Source organism: Chinchilla lanigera, unplaced genomic scaffold, assembly GCF_000276665.1.
Source record: "Chinchilla lanigera isolate Chin_1 unplaced genomic scaffold, ChiLan1.0 scaffold00015, whole genome shotgun sequence".
In the NCBI taxonomy this organism is placed as follows: domain Eukaryota; kingdom Metazoa; phylum Chordata; class Mammalia; order Rodentia; family Chinchillidae; genus Chinchilla; species Chinchilla lanigera.
Genome location: NW_004955416.1, coordinates 22,740,984 through 22,760,851, shown reverse-complemented (window position 1 = coordinate 22,760,851; position 19,868 = coordinate 22,740,984). Strand labels below are relative to the sequence as shown.

The 19,868-nt window shown below is 38.3% G+C and overlaps 1 long non-coding RNA gene across 1 annotated transcript in view; it reads left to right on the top strand.

Moving 5' to 3' along the window:
* The window catches only part of LOC102022697, a 40,739-nt gene extending 22,125 nt beyond the window's left edge, over positions 1 to 18,614 (top strand). Inside the window, exons 3-4 of the long non-coding RNA XR_260411.2 lie at positions 3,536 to 3,626; positions 17,063 to 18,614. This is a non-coding gene — a long non-coding RNA (uncharacterized LOC102022697). The remainder of the gene's footprint in view (positions 1 to 3,535; positions 3,627 to 17,062) is intronic.
* The last annotated feature ends 1,254 nt before the right edge of the window (positions 18,615 to 19,868 follow it).

Sequence of the window (19,868 nt, the reverse complement as noted above, 5' to 3'; positions counted from 1 at the left end):
GGCCTACCTGGCTCTTTGCGCGCTTTTCGGCTGGGAATCGTGGTGGTATGAGTCCGGCCCACTCTGGGACCCAGGAGCCCTGCCGCTCCCGGAGAACTCCCTGCCTGGTCGCAAGGCGCGGGGGGCTGGGGGAGCCTGCTCGGCCGGCTCCGAGGGCCTGCTAGCCCCGCCCGTCTCCTGGGCCTCCCAGCGCCTAGAAACTCAGTCTGCAGTGTCCCATTTTATAATCTTCATAGCTCATGATATCCCTAGGTGGTGAGAACTACTTCTTCCTTATTCAACCCTTAGTTCACTATTTTCACCTAACCAGTACTGTCCCTCTCAAATTAGAGGAGAGCAAGCAGAGAGAGAGGAAAACTGCTTATTCATAGCCATTCATCAAATCAGCACTTGTGAGAAAAAAGGGGATGGCAGCAGAGGAGGGAGAGGTGAAAACAGAGAAGAAAGAAAATAAAAAGGAGGGGGGAGGGGAACTAGAAGAAAAAGAAAAAGGAAGAGGAGGGAGAAGAAGAAGAGGAGGAAGGGGAGAGGAGGATCAGGTAGAGAAGGAAAGCAAAAAAAGAAATTGAAATTAAAAAATGAAAAGAAAACAAAAGGGTTCTTCTTATCCCCCAAAACAGTAGCTTTTGCAGTGGTCCTTGCATGTCATGGTTGTAAAATTTCTCATTACCATTGTCACCTTCTTTAGCCAAGTGTCCTGACTGCTCCAAATGTCAGGTCATGGAGGTCATTTTCTGCTCTGCTGTTTCTATTTCAGTAACTCTCTTTTGTACTTGTATTTAGAACAAGTACGTCTGAAAAGCTTCTTACATTCAAGGAGGTAGAACAGAGACCAATTAAGAGACTTCATGGAATGTGAAAAAATATAACTGAGGTCATGATACTCAGGTCATTAAGGCGTCTTTATAGAGGTCATGACAATAAATTTAAGTGGTCTGTTTCTTTACCAGATAACTGTATAGTGCCTTCTTCTATTTGTCCTGAAGTTTTTGTGATGTAGGTTCATTATACAAAGTCCTGTGATACTGTTATTGTCTATTGTACACTAGAAAATGGCATTACTTTGCTGTGAGAGTGAAGTGAACTATGACAGCTATCTCCTGATGCTTAGGACATCTGGCTGAAAATAGCACTAACTATGAACAAGCCATAACCTATATGGTTATGTTCACTTAAAACTGCCAGGAAAACTGTTGGCCTAAAAGCTGCAATAGAACTGATAATCATTTAGTATGGGGTAAATGCAACATAAATTCCATTTACCCCAATTTTGTTTCACAACATTATATCATAAGTTTTGGGGGCTGTACTTGGTTGGTATTGAGTGTATTTCTATAATGTTCTGGTCAATTTAGGGTGAAGAAGATAGTGGAATTGTTTGTTGTCAAGGAATTTACATCCTACTGCCCAGAACAGGTAAAATAAGGTAGAACAATACAAAAATAAATAAATAAAATGGGATCATGATAGTGACTGGTTAAGGTTGGTGGAAGGGGTTGAGAAGCATCAATCACTGGTTAGGGAGGGTGGAGTGTTTGCACATTGTTGATCTCTGTAAAGTAAGTGTAGAGAGGGGTACTGTAAGACACAAAGCAGGGCAAATGCAGGGCCCTTAAATACAAAGGAATTGGTGTGTTCAAAGCTAAAGAACCCAATGTAGCTAGACAAGACTGAGCCAGAAGAGACTCACAGGAGGACATCAGAAGTACATGTGGGTACATTATCTCAACTCAGTGGGAAGTCATAAAGTTTAAATATGGTTTATTTCAGAACAACAGTAAATATCATCAGCAAATGAGTATGAATTTGTTTTTTTTTTTTTTTTTTTTTTGTTTTTTTTTTTCTCTGGTACCGGGAACCGAACTCATGACCTTACGCTTGCCAGGCAGGCGCTTTGCCGCTGAGCTAAATCCCCAGCCCCATGAGTATGAATTTGAGTTAGACCACAGTTTCAGTGATCGTGCAAGTTTAGTGCAATTTTCATTCACTTAGCTTCCAAATATGATAAATATCTGGTGGGAAAAGCCTTGGCTGAAATGCTAAGAGGTTCATTGTGAGCTCATTAAAATGGTTTGGCACTGAGTTTTTTCAACCCATCTCTGCCCACCCCAGCATTCTTAGGTGTGTCCCCCAAATGCTTCTGAAGAGATCTGAGTAAGAGAAAAGTTGAAACATTCAAGATAAAATGTTGATTGTACCATTATGTTGCTTTTGGAAATTATTTTCCACACTTCAAAAATACACTCTTAAAACTGTTGGAGAAAGGTTCAGAAAGGTGAACACATTTTCAGCCTTTCTTTGGGGTCTCCAACAAAGTTGGATATCGGTGGGTCTTGGGCATACGAATTCAAGTTTGTTCTTTGCTTATTTACTTACTTGCTTAAGCCAGGTCCTAGGAGTAACTGATGACCCACACCACCTGTTACTCTGAAAATGTAAGACTCATGCACTGAGGTAGGATTCACTTGCAATCTGAGAGAGAAAACTCGAGCATCTAAGGCAATTAACTGCCTGTCTCATTTTCTAGAGAACACAGTGCTACTTTACAAAGGGCTGCAAGAGATCTGAAATATCATCAAATGGTGAAAAATCAAAATATTTTGCTGTCATATGCTGTCACATACTGTCAGAAAGGCTTGTGGTATGACCACAGTCAAGTTGAATCCGATTAAAAGATCAGCAAACAAGGCAGGTTTAGGGGTATTTGACCTCATCAGCTCTGTGCCTGGAAGTACCTGTCAGCGCCTTGGTTGTCCTGTGCTGTGACACTACTGCTTATGCAGCCTGCCAATGGACATGCCTGATGACATCCTGCAGAGGAAACAACAGATTGATGTGCTCGGTTTGCTATTTTCAAACAGTGCTCAGTGCTGAAAAAATGGAGCTTAAATTTAATTCCAATTACCATTTCCAGGAACAATGAATTATTCAAGATAAACTGCCCAGTTTTACTGAAGCATGAGAGTAGTATGGTTGCTACTATCTATACATAAGTGGACTGAGATGGAGAAATTCAATTCGCTTATTCTAGTTTATTAGAACTCAGCTATGTTAGTGTTACACATTTCAAAGAGGCTTATCAATAATTGTGGAGTTGGGGTTGTGTAACACAAAAATTTACAGACTTTAACTATACAGGATGCTTATTTGTAATTTTTCAGACTACAGATGAAAATGTGATGTAAAACAAATAGCATTTTTTTTATTTTAAGAGCAAGGAAAAGAAACTCTGTAAGATGTGCAAGTGTAGATGTGTATGTATATGTGGATGTGTTCGGAAACAGGGTGGAAAGAAATAGAGTGATAGAAACTAGATTTTTTTTCTTTAATCTCTTTTGATATTGCATAGGGTGAGTAGTGATATTATAACACTGTTAGGAAAACTGATATTTGAGCTAGTTTTAAGAAAGAATAATGTCTTTTTCATGGGTGATTCATATGGAGAAAATATACACTTCATTTTCAGAAGCTCTGCCCCCCAAATTTTCATATATTAGCCTTAGGCAAAAACGAATTTTTTTTTGTCCTTGTTTAGAATTTCTGCGTTTCACAAGGAAAGAAAAAATCTTGCCTAGCTGAGCGTGACAGTATCCCCATCTGTGAGGAACTGCTCTGGAAGCACTGATGTAAGTCTAAAAATGTTTCCCTTTTCAAAAGTCCTCAATTTTTTAAGCAATCTTTTTTTCCCGAATTATAAAAATATATACAGAAAAGTGGACAAGTAATTAAAGTTGGATGGATTTTTATAACCCACATACTTTTGTGAGCAACATGCCAAAGAAGAATCAGTGTCCCTGTCCTGCTGAACCTCAGTCACTGCCTCACTTCCATGGTTTAGTTTGGCAGCTTTGTACTTTTTACCTGTGGAATCCAACTCTATGTCCTCTTGGTCTCTCATTTCTTTCCTCAATATTATGGCAAAGAAATGTATCCATTCCATGATGTTTAGCAGCATGGTTCATTTTACCTGCTATATAATATTCCACTAGTCAGTCATACAGAATCACACTTGATCTAGTCCATCTCGTTGATGGACTTTCAGGTTGGTTTGTTTGACTTTAATTGCAACTACTACTGTTACCATCCTCTATTCATGTTTCTTAATATATATTAACATATAACTATTGGGGGCAGAATCACTGTATCAGAGAACATGAATGTATTGATATTTGAGATTTAGGAACACTTTTATGGACAATTTGTTGAAAATAGTTGCACAATTTTACATTTTCAGTTAATACAATGTGCATTTCTCCATCCTTGCCAATATTTGGCTTGATTTATCTTTTAGGTCACCCATGTTGACAGGTTGAAGCACATTAGTTTATCAGTGAGGTTTTCATATGCTTATGTGATTGGGTGATGCATCCTTCCTTATCTGCTACTTGGATCTACTTTTTGTGAAGTATCTGCTCAAATCTTTTTTCTTTCTTAATTTACTTGTTTATTGTAGCTCAACTTCTCAATATTGCTCTTTGGTTTAGTGCATTTTGTGTCCCATTTAATACAATTTTGCCTACTCTCGAGTTGCAATGAAATTCTACCAGTTTTGAAGATCTGTTGTTTTCCTTTTCCTCTTTATTTCTTCAGTTTATCGGGAATTGGTTTGAGGTAGGCATTGCATATATCTTTATAAGATAGTATCCATTTGATGTGGAGCTACTTCAACAGTTCATTTTTATTTCCACTCTACTGAAATTTCCCTTTTGTCATAAATCAAGTCACCATATATTCATTCTGCTTCTGATCCTTTGTTTTGTTCTTCTAGTCTATTTTTTATGCTTGTGAAAATGAGGTGGTCATTTTTGTCTCTTCTGATCTATTTTGTCTTGAAGTCTGCTGTGTCTGAAAGTATGAAGGCTACTCCTACTTGCTTTTGAGCCTGGTTTCTGTTGACCCAATACTACCTCCTCTGGTTATCTTCCTGAATGAGTTAAAAACATGATACTGCAGTGATGCATGGATAGCTATGTTTACAGGAGCACAACTCAGAATAGCTACATTTTCGATGGACCCTGTATGGTCACTAACAGCTGAATGAATAAAGAAAATGTGATATATATATATATATATATATATATATACACACACAATTGAATACTGTAAAGAAGGATGTATTTGAGTCATTTGTAGGAAATTGGTGCATCTTGAGATCATAGTGCTAAGTGAAAGCAAATCAGACACATATGGTTAAATATTGCATGGTTTCTTTTATATGAAAAACCCAAAAGATAAATAATTTAAAGAGCACAAAAAGATGGATGGTAGAACACAGGTAGACAGACTTTATGGGGAGAGGAAGAGGGTGTGGAGGTGAAGGACACTGGGGTGCTGGGAGGGAAGAAGACATAAAAAGAGTAAATTCAGTGTGTATTTGTATCAATTCTCCAAGGTGAATGCAATTATTCTGCATCACAAACTAATGCTCATATGGAAAAACTAAAAAGTGAAGTATACGTATAAAGGAAAAACAGAAAATGCAACATTTTCTTGAAAACTAAACCAAAACAAAAACCTGATTATACTCTGTTGTTTGACAGTGTAACTCCTCTCATTTTATTATTTTAAGGTTTTCTTTGTTATTTTCATTTTTTGAATTACCATATATATTTTTAAATGCTATTAATTTCCACACAAAATCATTATGATTTTCTTTGGGATGATATTGAATCTACAAGTGAATGTAAGAAGAATTATTAAGTTAATTTTATGAAGGATTTCATGTATTAAATTAAAGCATTATTCCATTTTTCAAAAATTATACATATCTCAATAGTTTGTTGGAGTTTAGAAGTCTCACATTTTTATTATATTTTTTCCTGAATATTTGATTTTTTTGTTATAAATAATATTTGTTCTTAAATTTTTTCAAACTATTTTTGCTAATATATAAAACAGAATTATTTTTACACTTGATTTCATATATAGTGATATTCTTGGAATGATTTAGTCATTATAATTTTTTATTTTTTTAGTTATTTTGTTTTTTAACTAATAATACATAAATGCTGTGGATTTTCTATGCACATACTTTATTTTCTATATACTTTGTGACAGTTTTATTTTTTAAAATATTTATGCGTCTGAAATGCTTTATCACATTTACTGTTGAGTACCCCAGAAAAACACAAGTAAAAACATTCATAGAAGGAATTATAATGTTAGTATTTTAGAGAAATAACTTCCAATATTTCACCATTAAACTTGAAATTTTCTATAGATTGTGTGGATATCCCACTTCAAATTACTTAGTTCTCTTTTAATGCCTAATAAAAATTTTTAATCAGGAATGGGAGTTGAATTTTACCAAATAGGACAGGTTCATATTTTAATTTTTAAATTATTGTGGAAGATTACATTCACTCTCAGTAAAAAGGAAAATGTTCTAGGGAAAATATCAGTGTGGTTTTGGTCATCTTTTCTATATATGTATGGTTCAGTTTGACAATATTCTGCCTTAGAATTTTTATCTCTGTTTAGAAGAATTATTCATCTACAGTTTTCCTTCTTATCATGTCTGTATAATATTTTTGGTATCAAAATATTGTTACTTAATCAAAATTTAATAAATATTCCCTTTTCTTAAGTGTCAGCATTATCATGATGTTCTTATGGAAAGATACTTAATATTTAAAAAAAAAATCTCTGTGTTTTTGCTGCTTGAGGAATACACTTTTCTTACAGAAAATTTACAAAGTACAGAAATATAGAAAGAAAAAGCAAAAAGTCAGCATAAGAGTGATATGTAAATTTTGAAAGAAGTCAGTAAGAAAGCCATCTGAGCCTGGATTTGAAAGAGAAGACTTTTATTTTCTGGTCAAAAATACATAATATATGAAGAATCACTCAGATCTTCCATATTTTTTTTACAATATTTTAAGAAGTTTGTGTTGTTTATTAACTTGTGTATTTTCTGTACACTTATAAATTATATAAAATTTAATTAGCATTAGCATAAGGTGTGTATAATTCTGGTTAACTTAGTATCTGTAGTATGTATAAATTTATGTACTTTTCTTTGCTGATACTAATACCTGATATTTTTTCTCATAAGCACTCTTTAAAGAGTTTATTGCTTTTATCAATTTTTTCAGTTAACCAAAGTATTGTTTTCTTTATAATTTTACCTCTTAATATTTTATCTTTTATTTATTTTGGCACAGTATACAGTGGTACATTGGCTCACAAACATTTTTATTTGCAAACAGTTTAGTTCACAAACAGAAGTGTTTGGCAAAATTTTGTTTGTGTTAGAATCAGGTGACAAGCATGACTGTGGCCATCTTTTGCACAGAAACACAGAGGGGCCACCTTTTCCAAAATTGTAGAACAATTTAAGTTTGTTTGTTTGTTTGTTTTCTGGTACCAAGAATTGAACGCATGACCTCATGCTTGCCAGGCAGGTGCTGTGCCGCTGAGCTAAATCCCCTGCCCCAAAGTTTGTGAATTGAGGTGCCACTGTACATTTTGGCATAAATATTTAGATATTTGATTTTTATTATTTTATTACATCATTAATTTTTAGTCTTAATTTCTTTTCTGGAAATCACACACACACACACACACATACACACACACACACACACAAGATGATGATTTCACCAACAGAGTGTTCAGTATTTTTCTCTGCTAGCCAGAAAAGGAGAGAGATTGGTCACCTTCCTCAAATCAGAGACTGAGCTGGGTTGAGACTGCAGTGGAAATGATGAAGACTTCATTTACCTTTATTTCTTTTCTATTCCATGGGCTTAATCCTCCAGAGCCATAGCTTTTAGTATCTGTGGCTTCATATCTTTCATCTACTTAAAGAAATAGTCTTGGCATGGCTTAACTCAGAGATGACCTTCCACCCTATTTGCTGCCTCTTCTCTTTTTGAAACTTCAGTTACACATAGGTCCATATCTTTTCATTATCCCTAATTTATCTTTTGCATTCCTTTCCTGCACACATTTTTCATTCCATCTCTTCTCCATATCATGGTTGCATTGTCTGTACTAATGTGAACAGGAATTCTTTTTTTAAACTGTGTTCTATCTGGTATTAAGTGCATACACTTAGTTCTTAAATTGAGAAAAATTGTATTCTTTCCTTTACAGGACTTCTACTTCCTTTTTTTATAGTGCTGGGAATTGAACCCAGGGCCTTGCTTACACTAAGCAAATACTGTACCAATAAGCAACTTTCTCTGCCCTTTATTTCACAAGTATTCTAATTTTCTAAAAACTTTCTTCAAGTTTTTTATTACTTGTTGATCATAATAGTTTCAGGTTTTTAAAATTCTTTATTTGATAGCTACTTAGTTTTTATTCTTGGCTATACTTCTTGGTATGCCTGTTAAATATGGAAACATGTACACATGAAGACTGCAAAAGAATCAGATCCTGCTGTTTCTCTCTCTATTCATGTTTCATGTATTTTGTGGCAGGAAGCGTAGGTCTTATTTCAATAAGAGACTGGACTGCTTTGAGTAAGGATTCTAGACATTTAAAGTCTTGGTCTGTAACTGGATCACCCCCACTACATGGGCATGGCTCTCAGAGATTCTGATTGAGAGCCTGAGATTATTTTTGACGGTCTCTTTTCATTAATGGATGCTGAACTCTAATTTTTGTCCTTCTAATAATGTGAAAGTTCGGTTCAGCCACTTTTGCTTAGCTTCTTGGCATTTAGGCTTGTGAAATTTAAGAATTAACAAATTTTTCATGGTGAAAACAGACACAGAACATGAAATTCATTCTTCTATACCTCCTGTTCATCTGGACACATAAAAGCTTGAATCCTCACTGTCTTGGCAAGCCTCAAGTTGTCTTTCCCGTCCCCATGAGACTGTTGCAAGCTTTGCTTGTTATCCTTTAGCTGTCACCCATTGGCCTTTCAGCTTCTTCCATTGATAGTTCATGAACCAACAAACACCTTGTGGGGAAGTTGTGTTGCGCAGCAAATTTTGCATTTCTTCAAAATCTTGGACCCTCAAAGACTACTTCCTTGGAAAATTTCTGATGTCTTCAGGTAGGATGCTTTTGAAATTTCATACAGATAAGCTTGTTCTTAGTGTAAATAATGTTCTATAGCAAGCTCTAGCATTATTGCTGGAAGGAGAAGCTCTCAAAGCTTTCACATTTAACTTAAGAAAGATTTTACCTATATTTTAAATCAATTTTCTCCCTAGCAAGAACATTTACCAGTGATAACTTTATTTCATGAATTATCTAAGGAAGAAACATCTGTTAGGACATTTGATGATGCATCTGTGAGGCCAAAAGAGGTATTAATACGTATCAAATTTTGCATATTTGAAAAGGTATTTTCAAACTGGGTATGGTGGTCCCTGCCTGCAATCCCAACACTCTGACAGGCTGAGGCAGGAGCCTTGAAATTTCCAGGCAAGTTGGTAATTTAGTGACTTGGCAAGACCTTATCTCCCAATAAAAAAATACTTAAAAGTGGGGTGGGGATGGAGCTCAGTACAAAGGCCTTCCTTTCAATCTCAAGTATAGTCAAAGAATTTTTTTTAATATCTCATGTAAATAATTAGTATTTTGAATTCTGAGGTTCCTATTTTTACATATACTTACTAAAATTTGTACTTTTTGCATTAGTACAAAGATCATTCCAGAATCAAAAAGTAAGGTCATAAAAATCAGTAGATTTTCCCTTTGGGTTTCAGGAGACCTCTCATTATGTATAATGTCAGGGCATACTGACTGATACACTGTCTGATGGACTGTCATTTGTAACAGGATGACTTCAATTAAATTGATGACAAGAGGACATGTCTGTGCACTTGGTATCCTACCCTGTCTTGCCATATTTTTCTCATAGTGCCACTCATTTTAAGGGTCGTGTTCTTGGCTATTTGGTAAAAATGTATCTTTCTACTTATTTTCAGATTCAGAGTAAGTGATCATAAGAATTGTTTTCAAATACAACCCTGGGAAATTCCTTAAGAGCTTATGCCTGCAACATGGACCCCATAAGTACCATAATATTTACTTAATAAGTTCCACCCTTGGAATGTAAACAAAAACACACATATAAACTCACTTGCCTCTTTTCTCTCTTCTCCTTTTCCATTTCTTTTTCTCAAATGACAGGATCAAATGAAAGAGTCAATTTCTTTTTTATAAAAATGTATTTGCATATAGTTTGTTGATAGCCACAATCCTACTTAATTTCCAGTTACAAGACTTTACTACCTAAGCCTAGGCCACACTGACAGTTGTGTAATCTTGCAGGTCATTTTCAGTTTCTTACTTGGCTCGAAATTGCATCTGTAGAAATGGCATCCTTGTGACTGTTCCTCCCCTACTATTGGTTTCTTCTACAAGTGTTATTTTAAGTCAGGCTCCCTAAATGCAGAACTTGAGGTAAGGATTTGGATACACATGATTGGTGAAAGGAGTGTTCTTTAGAAAAAAGGAAAAAAGAAAACTATGAGGTAGTGAAGCTGGAAGAGGTAAGGAGAAGAACAAGTCAAGAGGTAAAGTATTTCCTTAGTCTAAACCTTTGGGATCCCCTAAGGAAATGGGGCTGGGCTTGCAGGCCTGTTATCATTTAGTCATTGTCTGTAGCATCCTCCAAGAGAGACTGTATAACTTGCCTCTAGTTCAGTGGCTCCCATCCACTCTGATACTGGGGATCAGTTTTGTGGGCGACAATTGCTTTACCGTGGGGTAGGAGGGTGGTTTCAGATTGATCCAAAGGAGGAACCTAGATCCCTAGATGCATGGGTCACACACAGTAGGGTTCATGAGAATCTGTTGCTCATGCTGATCTGATTGAGGGTGAAACTCTGACACTAATGTGTGCAATGGGAAGTGGTTGTAAATAGGTATGAAGTTTTGCTTCCTTGCCTACCACCCACCTCCTGCTGTGCAGCCAGATTCCTAACATGGGCATGGGGACTCCTCAGTTTGTCCACTAAGGAAAATTCTAAGGAGCATGGCAACAATTTCCTCTGAGAGCCAATACCCCAGTATCTAGCAGGGCACCTACATAGCTCCTAACCCATGAGCCAAGTGAGCTTGTAAAACTAAAAACGAGGTGAGTCACTCTCCCACTTGACAACTTCACTTTTTAGAAAAACAAAAACAAAACCAAAAAACAACCCCCAAAATTATGTCAACCAACCCTACCCACAGTATTCTGTGGGATATGGCCCACATTTACTTCATAGACTACCTCTTGCATGACACTTGCTTTTCTTAATTCTGTGGGTAATAAACCTTCATGGGGAATGTACTTACAAGGCACCATGCATACTGCTAGACACGGTGAATACAAAATCCTTCCAGTCAGAGTTGCCTTTCTTGTCTTTTCACTCACCCCTTTCAAGCCACACATGTGGCTTTTCTCCCTACAGCACAAGTGCTATGGTTTGGGTAAGTGGCCATGCCTGGAGGACCACATCTTCCAGGCTTGGTCCACAGGTTGGTGCTATTGAGCACCAGGGGGACTTAGGAGGTGGGGCCCAGGAGGGGGCTCACAGGCCGCCAGGGAAATGCCCTTGAAGAGACTGTGGGAACCCAGCCTCTGCTTTTTTTTCCTTTTGTTTTCTGGCCACGCTGTGTGCAGTTTGTTTCACCGTGTGTTCTTCGCTGTTCCCATCCGGTATATTCACCAGAGGCCCAAAGCAGCGGACGGCCCAATCCTAGACCAGAAACTCCAAAACTATGAGCCCAAATAGGTCTTTTCTCTTTGCACATTAATTACTGCCAGTATTTTGTGAGAGCAGCAAAGAGTTGACCTGTAGCGAGGAATTGCAAATTGATTCTCTCTCCCTGGAAGTGTCCCGGTATACAAGCACTCATTTTCATCATTCTCATTTCTCACATTACCTCTTTGTAGAAAAGTTTGTCTTTTCCAATTATTTTCTATTAGGTTCCTCTGGTCACACTCATCACGATGTGCAATTTGTATCTAATTAGGTTTACTTATTGAGGGAGCATCTATGCTGGGTGTCAGTGCCATGAGATCATGTACTTTGACTCTCTTTCATGAGGATTGTCTTGGGGGATGCATGGGAGCCAATGCAGTGATTAGGAAATGTCTGAAAAATAAGCAACTAAGTGACTGTCATGTAGGTTGAGGGCTTTAAAATTTTGATTAGCTTGAATTTTCATGTTAAGTATAAACTATAAAGTATAGCCTATATCTCTACTCTTATCTCCCCTGAAGCACGGCACACAAATTGCCCTTAAGAAGTACCAGTTTTGATGAACTGAATTCACCTTCCTTAGGTGGGTAATCCAAGTGGCAGCTACTACTAGCAAAGGTCTACAACAAATGTTTTTAATGTACTGTAATGCATATTCCAGGCAGAGGGAATGAGCCATACAAACCCCTATTTACTATAATTGCTGCTTGTACCGATTAAAAATGAGAATTAGCCCAATCCAGGTGAGGAAGAGCTTACAAAAAAGACAGTGCTTGGCATGAGATCCCAATTCGACCCCAAGGAATGAACACAGCTGGTGGTTGAGAACCTTCACGCTCATTCCATATAAAGAATCTTGCCCTCCTTCCCTAGACAGTATCGGCTCCCGAGCACTTGGAGCTCATGTGTCAGTGGTGAGGATGTGGGACACATAGGCACCTTGATGGGTACGGATGGGGGAAGCACACTCGCATATCAGGGAGACATTGGGAAGCCAGGAGGGGTTTCATTGTTTTTCACTGACTCCACTGCCTCCAAAGCAGCTTTTAGGAAGAGCTTGTCCTTGGTATCTCTGTGAGTGTAAAGGTAAGGATGAAATGCTGCAGAAAGTGCAGCCCAGACTAGGTGTCCTGGGGGCTTCTAGGCAGAGGACCTGGGGTGGGGAAGATCAAGTAAAGGGAGAGGGGAAAAATACGCTGCTGAGTTTAATCTGAACAGTGTATCCATCACCCAAAATGATACAAATCAGCCATTACTGGATCATGCAGAAGCAACTCTCCTACCTGCGATCCCTTCTTTGCTTTCTAAACCTCTTTTCAGCTCAGCCTAATGAATTGTCAGAACTGTCAGACAGCTCTAAGGAATGACAAATGTCTATGATTTGCTGCTGCTGCTGCTATTTTGCTAGAAACACCTGATGTATGTAGTCTTGCATTCTTCAGTTTCGAATTAGAGACTTGGAAAACAAAATCAACCTTGATAAATTTAGCAATTTTTCCACTGTTCTGTAAGCTGAACTGAATGGATAGTTTTAAAGATAAAGAACTCTCTTTTGTTCTTATAATATGTACATGGCATAGGATAAATCTCAAACAAAGAGCTAACATCTCAGTGGTGGAGCATATGTGTGTGGGGGAGGAGGGATAATCCCCAAGTCATGGATTAGTGACATTATTATTGTCAAGATTAATAATCTGTTCTTTTAAAGCAAGTTACACTGTCTTGATTAATGTCATTAATGGTCACCAGGATTTGAAAGCATTGGATTTGTGTAGCAAGAATCCAAGAACAGCTAGCATTTCATGGGACCACTGGGGATCTTTACTTATAGTAGAAGAAACAGGACCAATTTAGAGAGATTATTTGATACTTTAAAAGTTGAACAAAAATATGTACTAATAAAGAAATTCCTCTAGTGATATGAAAATTGTCCTAGATATTGCATATTCAATTTAGCACAAAGATGAAAGAAGGCTGTAGTTGGATAATATATTTTTCTGACACAACCTTCTTCAAATATCTGGAAATTTAGTGCAAATTTGGATAAGTTGCAATAAAGAAAATATTTGACTCATGGAGATCATTCCCTAGATTTTCCATTACATTTTTATGAATATGCACAGAATATGTACATGTTCTGACTATGTAGTTATAAAACTGATATGTTTAAATAGTTTTCTTTATCCTCATCTCTCAATATTTATTTTCCTCATGCAATGATTTTACATTAGCTATAACAGGTAGAAAAAATTACAGTGCTTTTTTTGAGATCCAAATACCACTGAATAAACATTTCTTTTAGCTTATCAGCCATATTATGGTCCTCAGCCAAAGTTATATCAGTTATAAAATGTTATGATCCTAGCCAGTAAATCACTTCTATTTCTTCCTATGAGTCTCCTAATAAGATGCTCCTGTTTATAAAATCTTTCCTTTTGTGTCAAATTCTAATATTTCACAGAACCTATATTCATGAAAGCAGAAGAGGCCTGGGGGTTACATTTTGAAAGTTGTAAGAATATATACTTGCAAGTCTTGTTATGGTTTAAATATGAAGAGTCTCTCAAAGACACAGGTATTGAAGGCTTGGTGGCCAATGCAGCACAATGCTCAGAGGTGGAGCCTAAAGATAAGATTAGGTCATGAGCTTGCTAACCTCAGCAGTGGATTAATCCCCTGAAAATTTCACAGTCTTTTAAGAGATGGGGCCCAGTTGGAGGGAGTAAGTCACTAGGGGCTTTGAAAAAGGTATGTCTTCCCTCCCCTTTTCTCTGTCTTTATCTTTGTCTCTGGTTCTCTGCTCTCTTTCTGCCTCGGGTTCACCATGAAATGAGCCGCTCAGTCCAACATCAGTCCCGCCACCATGAAGTTTCTCTCTTGACCCAGGGCTAAAAGCAAGGAAGCCAGATGACTACAGTCTGAAACTTCTGAAAGTGAGAGCTAAAATTCATCTTTCTTTCTTTAAATTTTCGAGGTATTTTGTCACAGCAATGGAAACGCTAACCCAATGCTTTATGTTTTCTGGAATGGATGTGTGCATGTTGGGACCAGCAAACACTGTCAGAGAGATGAATGAAGATGCATAATATCTTTGCTGGGGAACCAGGATCTTCACCGGACTGGAGCGGAGTCTTAAACTGACTCAAACCTCCAGATTTATTGGAAACAAGAAAGCCCATAGATTTTTGCAGAGTACAGATGTTTGTCTTAGGTAGCAAGGCAGGCAAGCAAGGCATAGTGACACTTTGGCTGAATAATTAACTTCTATGTGATTGTCCTCTTGGGAGCTTCCTTGTTCTCCCCATAAGATCTATCTCTGTTCAAAATGGCAAACTATCCTGTCTTCAAGAAGTTTGGACTCCTCAGTTAGCAGTCTTCCCACTCCTGAGTTAACCTGAGTGGACATCAACCCTTCAGGTGTCACAAGGAACTCTGCAGATGACTGAGAAGGCACCCTAATGAGTGAGTGAGACTGCTTATGTCCCCACAGTACAAAACAGAACCTGGATCCCTATGAAGATAATTTGCATTGTACTAGTCTGTATTACTGAGTAGTCAGTGGATTAAAGAATAATAGAAAGGCAGAATGCCATAGAAAACTACATGTGTTTTGGGTTCAGAAAGTTTGGGGTTCTCTTCGCTTCCTTGTAGTTTTGGACAGGTTCTTCATCTATGAAATGAAAATTCAGAGTATTAATTATTGTTCCCAAGAATAAAAATAGTGTCCATTATATGTAGCTCATAATAAGTTCTCCACAGATCATAAATATGAAGGAACAAAAATTTATATTTTGGCCATATAAGCTAACAACAAGTGATTCTCCTAGATGAATGCTTTTATTTTCTAACAAATGTATATTTGGATCCTTTAATAATCTAAGTTCTCACTTCCATGCTGTTTCTGGAGAAGCCATTTAGATTCACTTGTCAGCAATAATTCTGTAGTTGGAAACATCCGCACTTGAATCAGTGATAATATAAGCATTTTCCCCTTCTGCCCTAAAGACTTTCCCAAACCCTTAGTCACAGGAAAGGGGAGGAATTGTATTTCTCCACATAACAATGTGAAAGGGTGGGGCAGAAAAGGAAGAAAAGAAAAATGCATGAGGAAATGGAAAGGCCACGATAATAATACTTGATAACTGTATAAAATGTATGCTTTTGAGAATTATTTCAACTGCATAAAGCACTTAATATTTGTAAAATGCTTCATAATGGCTACCAGATAGTTTTCCCCAGTAACCCACTGAAATGTGCTGATATGATGACCTCTATCTGACAGGGCCAGAGGAGGCTGTAGTAAGAGGAGGGAGATTAAACAATCTCTTTAGGGAGAGGGCTTTTGAGTTTCCATGGAAGCATCTACAAAACAGTGGGCTTAGTTCTTTTCCCCACCTGCCTGATTAGTTCCGGACAGTAAGTGAAGTACTAGAATGCAGAGCTGGAGATAAAGATGCTGATTTTTGAGTCAAAAAGTGGGACATTTAAAAACTGAGTGACTCCAATGAGGAAGTGATACTTTACCTTTTTTCTGGACTGGATCTCTGGATTATTTGGAGAGAAACAATGAACTCAAGGTTACAGAAATTCTGTAAGGGGTTAAAAGTCAAGTACATCTCAGCAGCAGCCCCCCTTTACCTGGGGAGCTGGGGGAGAACTCAGATGCCCATGTGAAGAGCTAGGACCGCAAAACCCCATCCGATAAACTTCCTCCTTTGTGCTATTTCATAGAAAAAAAGGAAGCCTGATTTCTGAATTTGGTGTACTTTACATTTCATTTTTTAGGAAAATAGTGGTTTTCTTTCTATTTTCTATAAAATGTACAACTCTTCATGCAAAATATGGAAGATCATAGGGAAATTAACCTTTTTCTTCACATCCATTTTTGCTCTCACCTCTCTCTCACCCCACTACGCAGTCCCTTCATCTCCGCAGGCTGATAACTACAATCATGGATAACTGAGCTGAAAGCTGGGGAGAAAGGAGTCAAGGAGATGAAAGAAATCCAAACTTTCCCTTTTAAAGAAGAAAAACAGCATTCACTTCTGCTGCGACAAGAATAAAATAGCAAAGTTTAAAATTTAGGCAATGGATTTGGAAGTATTGAACAAGACAGAACCAACATATTCATTTGTCCAGGGTGCAGGGTGTGAGACAGGCTGTGTTTGTAATGCTGGGCCCGGTCCAGGTCACTTCATGATACAACTGCGTTAGACAGGAATGAGGGAGACAGAACCGAATGCAAGGAGAATGAGGGAGGGACTAGGGGAGCGCGGAGTCTCACGAGGGATGGGCAGATGGCACGGATGAAATAAGAACTAAACTGAACTTTTGCCCCAGCCAAGGTGCAATCAAAGTCTTTGAAGAAAAAACAATTCTGAATGTTGTATCATTTCTTTTCACAGTTTTGTAGTTTTGCCCCCTTTGACATCTGGAAAATCTCAGATGAGTGAAATGAAGAAAAGAAAAACAGAGTAAAATCCAGTACTTCTTGGGCTGAGGATTCCTACGCACCCCAAATAGATATGTGCATATAGACCTTTATAGACGTGTCACCTACATTTCTGTAAGTTCCAGCTATGAAGAGAGTAAATGCACGGAATTAGCTCCTGTATCTGCTCATCCTGTTCAAACTACTGCCTTCCCATTTGCTCAGTTTGGATCATCACCTCAAAAGAACTTTGGCAAATAAAGTACCCAGCCCCTTCCTCTCCTGTCTGCGGTCGCAAAGCCCTTAGTTTATGAGGCCATCCTAAAGCAATCAGTGTCAGATGGCTGGTGAATGGGCACTGCCCCTGATCTACGGCTTGGGAGAGAGCAGTCATCACACCTCAGCCAGTACCGGACTCCCCCCACTTTGTCATCAGGTGATGCAGGGGAGAGGGAGAGTGATTAAGCACCTGCACTTCAGAAGCAATGACTCTGCCCAGGCAACACCTTCCCTGTGACCCTCTCCCACTGTAAGGACACCACGGGTGTGGGCCCAGCAGCCCTGCAGGGAGCACATTTAATTCACTGCCTGCCCTTCTTTGCCCACCTTCAGGGAAACGATTCCACCCACACTGTGAAAGGCACCGTCAAAGGCACAGTTTTACCCTCCCACCCAGCACTCTGTTTCACAGCCTGGTCATACTTCCTGTCAATCAACATGCTTCTGACTCAAAATCAGGAGTTTGAGATGAAATACAAACAGCAGCTTCCACTGGCAGCAGTTGCTTTGGGCCGCACTTTTTCCGAGCTCTGAATGTGAAAAAAAAATCCTAAAATAATCAGAACAGCAAGCACCACTGTGTCTGAGGAACTTTGAATACTGTTTCTTCACGAAAACCATGTACAGATGAAGAAATGGATGTGGATAAAAGAGCATGTGGGGGTCCTTTATTAGCGGAATGGGAAGGGACAGCTGCAGAGCACAGAATTAAATACCCCTCCGTGTCTCAAGTTTTCACCTGACAGCATTTCAACTTGATGGGAAAGAAAGACCTTTAGGTAGCCTTTAACATTATCACTAAAATTGGTAAATAGCAGCATGTTGGTGAAGAGTCGATGCTCTGAATTTCAATTCAAAGAACCCTACCATTAAGGAGCTTCAGGGTTTTTAAAAGATGCATTGAATAGTACAGTCTATTTTAAAATCAGCAAAGCAAATGCTCTGATTTTTCTCTGCATCCTTCTTGTCTTTGGTCATCACTATAATCATTAAGAGAGATTATTTTCACTGGGGACTTTCAGCAGCTAAACTATGAGCAAACACTAGTAGAAGTTACGAGGTTTCCCAGCACACCTGGATGGCTTAGCCCATGATCACCTTCCACATCTGCATTAATGTAAACTTGCAATAAGAAAATATACTTTATTATTGTCATAGTATAAAGAAGGAGCCGTAAATTCTATGGAAAGTTTGGCCATCTACCCAGATTTGTGAAGGTGAGTAGGGATGGAGGTAGGATGGCAAGAATAAACTACACTTTTTAATCATCACAAGATCATGGATGACATTATTTTCTGGATTCATTCATCAAATATTCTGCTACAGGTTTAACTATGGCCTTCTCCCACACTAGATCCATTGTCATCTTACTGCCCAGTGTCTCAGGCTGTGAACATATTCAGCTTGTGTATTTGCAAAGGTCATCAAATTAAGTCAAGTCATTAGAGTAGCTCTTGAAGGCGCTGGGGATTTAGCTCAGTGGCAAAAGCACCTGCCTGGCAAGCGCAAGGTCGTGAGTTCGGTTCCCGGTACCGGAGAAAAACCAAAAAAAAAAGAGTAGCCCTTGAGCCAGTATGAGAGATGTCCTTTTCAGATTAGGATGCAGATATGAGCCAAGAGGAAGATGATGTGAAGACAGAGGGAGAAGTCAGCCATCTGCCAGCCAAGGAAAAATACCCAAAGCAGGTCCTCCCCTTCCTTCCCAGAAGGAAACAACCACACAATGACACCTTGATCTCAGGATAGCTTCTAGCACTACGAGCTGACACTTTGTTGTTTTAGCTGCCTGCTTTGTGCAGCTTTGTTACAGGAACCCTTAGTAAACCACAACATGTTTATCAAGATTGTGTAGCAGGCCCTTAAGTTAAATGCTGTCCCATATTCCTAAAATCTTTGCAAGCTTTTGGTCATACACACGTAAAACTGAGAGCTATAAGTTAAATAGCTTGCTCAGATCTGCAGCATTCTCAGCAGGCTTACATCTTGCATCCCCTGAGATGTAAGCCTGGACTTCTTGGACCTTCAAATTTTTGTAGAGCTACAGGTAATGCAATACTTTGTAATAGATGACTATATTTGTAAACTCAGGGGATACTTATAAATTGATGTGCATGTGGGTATATGTGTGCATGCATACATGAAGCAGAGACAGGGAGCACACATGTAACCACATGAACATAGTTGATGAAGCCTTCCTTAATCCACTGAGTTTTTTAGCTCATAACCAGTGGAAATTCACAGATCCGTTGTATCTGTACAACCGAGGACAATGTTAGAAGAACTGGTCAGAAAAACCTAGAGAAAGAAAGATTACCATTCAGAGGGATCTGTTTCCCCAAAGGCATTTGGGCCATTTGTAAATTCCTAGAGGAACCTCAGAGGCAAGGAGAATCAGAATTGCTTCACACTAATCATTGACTTCTATTATTGCATTAGCCGAGAGAAGATAGCCAAGTCTTTCAGCACTGGAACATAAGAAATCCCTTAAGTGGCCTGAAACT